Source organism: Gossypium arboreum, chromosome 13, assembly GCF_025698485.1.
Source record: "Gossypium arboreum isolate Shixiya-1 chromosome 13, ASM2569848v2, whole genome shotgun sequence".
Classification (NCBI taxonomy): Eukaryota; Viridiplantae; Streptophyta; class Magnoliopsida; order Malvales; family Malvaceae; genus Gossypium; species Gossypium arboreum.
In genome coordinates, this window is record NC_069082.1 from 102,185,641 (window position 1) to 102,191,596 (window position 5,956).

Here is a 5,956-nt window from a genome sequence, read left to right on the forward strand (position 1 = left end):
GCCCCCATGGAAAAGTTTCTAAGGGTACCCCTTCCTATGTGCATGACATTTTACTATTGGTGCTCCTTGATCCAATACGGTTTGGCTTAGTCCCTCATCGAGTTCCTTATTCCAAAAATCTTGTAATCACAGACCAAACCTTTATAAGTCCCAAAAGAACTTAGTGAGTCTCCTAATTGGCTTACTTATACTTAGACCCCGTCTCGCAAGGGTATTAAAAGAAATAAACTAAATGCAATTAACTCACTGCTTATGCGGGTAGATTTCTCTGAAACCTAATGTAGTGTGCTTTGATTTATTCCCGGTCTTATGCATTGAAAAATGGATAGTCAGGTGTTTTCCTCCTGGCCAATCCTACTAACTTTCAATCCGTCTTGTTAGTTCTTAAGATGTCTCGCCATCTTCGTGGTCTCTGTCATTTTCTTTACTTATGTTCTTTCTTCCATTTATCCCAATGTGGTTTTTTTTCTTTCCACCATGTTATTTTAAAGTAGTCCCTTAGACCAATTCCTCCTAAAAGCCCTTAGGTATGTCCCGCTTGGGACGATCAGTGGTTGAATTACTTCCATGTAATCCACTTTATTCGGGGTACCATACTCGTAAGAGTGACATGTTCCCTTGATATGGTCTATTTTGACCATCAGTACTTAGCAGATTATTGTCAGAAGGATCATCTGTGTTCACAATTTCTCCCTTATACTGGTTCCCTATGAAAACTAACCATTTGATTGGTACTTCTCAATAGTTTTCCCCTTGAAGAGGAATAGTCTTGACAAACATATCTTTCACCCGGTATATCCTTCTTTGTCAATGGGTTCTAACTAATCCATTTCTTCTTTATGGACTAGCCGACATACTTTATGTTAAATCTCTAGCTTATAGGGTTTCTCTAATCACCCTCTAGCGGTTCTTAATGACGGATCCTTATTTACATTCCTCAATTAAACCATCTTTCATTCGCCTATACACCAAGCGCCACTAGTGCATTATCTCTCATGATTATTTCCTGCTGGGTTACCACCTATATGCCCTACTGGCTTCAAGACTCCTATTCTAGCAGTATTTTTCTGCTTCCATTAAGTTTCCCATTCATTGGTAGATTCCTTTGACCCGCTGGCTAACTATTGCATGTCCATACTTCCATTTTCCTTTTAAAATTTTTTTCTTGTGTACAAAATTTTCCACTGTTACCTTGCTGATGGAACATCTGTGTTTAGTGTCTCGACGGACCCCACAAGCTGTCATATCCAAGCTATGGTCATACACCTTGTGACCCCAGTATTTACTGTCCTAACGGACTAACCTGTGTTTATTATCCCGATAGACTTCATTGGTCGCCATAGTCGAGCTATAGTCTTACACCTTAAACCTCTTGGAGGTGTCGCCCCGAAGGACCTTACTGTCGTCACGATGTCACTTTATAGAGCCTACTAACCACCATCACAGTATTGCTCTATGAAACTTTATAACTGTCGACATTGATTCATGTCGTATCTACCTTGATGCTCGAACACTAAAGTGTCCCCTCCGTAAGGCCCGAAGCTTCGCACATCGTAGTTTGCTCCCAGCAATCCTAGATGGCAGGATTTTAACAAAAATCCAATTTCCCTAGTCCTCCACCCATTCCTCCATTACGCAATTGCTAGTATTGATGCTCAAATACCACAGTGTCCCCTCTACAAGGCTCGGAGCTTCATGCATCATGATTTGTACATAACAACATCGTATGGCAGTATCTAATAGAAATTCCCATTCCCTAGATCCTAACTTCATCTAAATCTTTCAATAATTCATATCCGTATTCCACAGTATATGCAAACAAGCATTACACGCAATTCATAGTAATTGAATTATAGTGTATGCTACTTTTCAAGCATAAGGCTATAACCATCTCTTTTATAACGACATACTAGTGGATACCTACAAACCTACTCAACCTTATGTACACAAGTATTCTCAAACGACAAAGATCATGCATCATCATGGAACTCAGTTTGGAATTAACACATACTAATGAAAAACGCATAACATCCCATAAATGGAGCCTAGAAACTTACCTGATGCTTATTCTCTTTATCAACTTAGTTTTTCCGAACGCTAGAGTTCCCATCCTACTAGTAACTAAGCATGACAACCAAAATAATGAATTAAACTGAATATTCTCAACTTAACACTCGATACTCCAAAATCATGCAGAGCCTCTTAAAATGTATTTTTTTGGAAATTCTTATCCTCATTTTCTTAATCACTATTATAGATGGACCAAGAACCTTACCAGTTTACTGGATTCTCTACTTATTCAAATCTACCCTCGTGATCACTGTTGTAATAACTCATTTTCAGGGGTGTCAAAAATAGTGGTTTCAAGACTACAATTCTAACCAGTGACGTATTATTTTATTATTTATTTACTGGCTAAGTAAAAGTTTCGTTAAGAAAGTTTAGAGTTTAAATAGTTAATTAGGTAAAAGAGACTAAATTATAAAAAAAAATATAAAAGTTGAATCCTATTAGTTAAAAAGGGCTAAATCGCTATGGAAAGGAAAGATAATGGACTTCGATAGTAATTATTCCATTTTTAAATGTTAGTAGACAAATATGGATAAGTTTTATTGAAATTTTTTATTATGATTAAGGGTAAAATGGTAAATTGGTAAATAAAGCTAAAATAAACTATGAAAAAATGCTATCATTTCCCCCATTTCTCTTTAGTTTGGCCTAATTTCACCATTGAAGAGGGGGAGAGCTTTGAATTTTTATTTCTAAAGCATGGTAGGTTTTCAAGCCTCGTTTTTAATAATTTTTATGTTTTTGAGTTTGTTTTAGCTCAATCTAGCTAGCTTGGGAGTTAATTTGCAAAATTGTTAAAGGTTGAGGGACTTTCCATGGATATTTTTGTATGTGTTTTGATGTTAGTTGATAGATTATTAATCTTTGTTGTTAAATAAACATGTTTTGTTAAGTGATTTTTTGATGAATTTTAGAAATATAGATTAAATTGTTAAAAGTATAAATCCATGTGTTTTGATACGTGATATTCGTGACAGGTTTTAAATATTTATAATGAATCGTTCTTGAAACTAACTATTATCACGATGAAGGCAAGTATACCTATCGAACAGTAGTATAGCTTTAGCAAGACTGGATTATCGAACCCAAAGGAACTAAAGGTACTAGTATTAACTTTCTTTTTATTATCTAGCCTAAAAAATAAAAGGGGTTTTGTTTATCTAAGTAATTAACTAAACTAAGAAATCACAGAAAATAAAATTAGGGAATTACTTTCGGGAAAACGATTGAATTAAGACAATACCTAAGGAAAAATCCACCTAGACTTCACTTGTTATTTGACTCTGAATCAGATGAGTTATTCATTTGACTTGATCCGTAGAAATCCCTAAGTTATATTATTATCCCTCTCGAGACTAACAACGTCTAACCCTAGGTTGAATAATTGAAATATCTTTCTAATTAACTTCCTAGGGTTGCATTAACTCGATTTATGGATCCCCTTATTAGGTTTCACCCTAATCCAGCAAAATCTTGTCACCCTATCTCTAAGCGCGCAATCAACTTCGCTTAATTATGACAAATGTACTCTTAGACAGGGTCTATTCTTCCTCTGAATAAGAGCTTAACTTGAATCAATATCTTGGAATATCAAGACAAGAATTAAGAACACATAATTAAGAACAAGCCAAATATTTATCATACAATTTAGATAATAATAACAAGATCTGTCATAGGTTTCATTCCCCTTAGGTATTTAGGGGTTTTAGTTCATAACTAAAAAGGTAAACATCTCAGAAGAATAATGAATATAAAACATAAAGAAAAACCCAAAACTCCTGAAGGGAAATTGAGAGGAGATCTTCAGTCTTGATGATGAATCCGACTTCTGAGATGGATCAATCGGCTTTCCTTGAGCAGTTTCTTGCCTTCTTCTCCGTGTGTCTTTTTCCTCCTCCTCTAGGGTGTATTTATAGGCTTTAGAATGCCTAAGAACCCTCAAAATTGGCCTTTGGGCTCGGTAGGGACACGCCCGTGTGACATGCCTATGTGCGATTACTTCAGGCCGTGGTCAAGCCTGTTAAATAGGCATGGGTATGTGGTCCACCCGTGTGAGTCGTGCTTCGATTCTGCCAAATTGACACGGCCGTGTGGTTTGCCCGTATAGGGAAGTCCAGGCTGTGTTGATTTCATGCGTTGGCCCATTTTTTCTCCATTTTTGGCCCGTTTCTCGTTCCTTTCACTCTCCTATACTCACCTAAGTATAAAATATGAAATTAAGGCAGTAGGAGCATCAGATTCACCAATTGTAAGGAAAATCATCCATAAAATATGCTAAGCATAGGATAGAAATATGTATAAATTACGGTTTATCAAATACCCCCACATTTAAGCATTTGCTTGTCCTCGAGCAAAATCCTCAACTCATAATCAAAATAAATTTTTCTCAACTTATAATTTCTATCGATAATATCTCAAAATAATCCATAGATAATCATACATTGAAAATTCAACTGAAAGAACATCAAAGTTTCAAACATTCTAAGTTGAGCATTTTATCATGAAAACATAGGTGTCTCCCATCGTCGAAGTAATTACCTTTGATTCAAAATATTACAGAGTTTCATATCCTCACTAAAGATTCACTCAAATCACTCGAGGTGTTTAAGGACAATAAATGAAGCATTCAATAGTCAATAATGAAGAGTCATTACCATAGGCTTGCATGAAAATCAAATCACCACCACTATAAATTGAGATGAAACATCAATCAAAAGGTCTTTAGAGGGTTGTAACGTGGCTTTAGTTAGAGGGTGGGTGGTTACAAATTGAAAGAAAGAGTTAGAATCGAGATTGAATTGAAAAATTTCCTAACTAGAAAACTAACTAGTCATCAATTGCTTACAACAGAGCTTTTTCTCAGAATATGAAATTTAACTTCTTTAGCTCAGAAGATTACTACTACTAATATGTATACATGTATTATTATTATTTTTTTTTGACAAGTCAAATTATAAAATAGAATAAAACATAGCTAAGCAACTATTCCAACTCAAATCTCGACAAAAATAGGGATCAAATTAATTTAGGGGATTTCAACAATAATGAGTTATGGGTTAATATTGAGGGTAAATCAATGAATGAGTTGTTAGGCTCAAGGGGGTTCACTAAGGGTTAATTGTGAAGGTAGGCTTTTATGGAGTGAGTGGGTTAAACCTAAGTGCCTTTATCATTTTGACATATCAAATCAAATGGTGTGGTCTTGACATGCATAATCAAGCAAGTTCTAGAATAACAATTCAATACGGACACACTCATAATGAAAGTGAGCATGAAAGAAACAATAGATGCTCTAAAGGCTTAAGATCTCACAAAAATTATGGCTTTTTGATTTTAAACTTTGTGAATTCCAATTCAAGATAATACCTAAATTTGAGGAAACAACTTAAAATTTTAAATTCTTAAAAACCAACTTATCATGCTTAATTATCTAATGTCTTAAAGTTTAAATAATCAATACATGAGTACCTATGTTTTAATTTAAGATATATAAATAAAAATCATAAATCAATCAAAATTTATCCTAAACATGATATGAGAGCTTTTCAAGAGAACAAGGTGTTCCAACACCGGGGGTGAAGGTGTTCCAACACCGTGAAAGAGAGTGAGGGATGTGGCGATTAAGAGCGTGGAGTTAACTCCTCCATGAACTCCTCAGTGTAAAGGCCCAGTGCGGTTCTGAACTCTGGGACGTTCAACTGGCGGACTAGACTGCCGAGGTAAAATTGGATTGTTCCCGGGTTATCAAAGCGGGCCATCACAGTCTGAAGATGGAACATTGAGTAGAGTTCCATCGTGAGTTCGAGATATGTCGGCTCGACAATCTCAAAGAAGAGCCCCCAAGGATCGGTGGTGAGGAGGGCCCGAATTGCATCCGTGAGTTGGA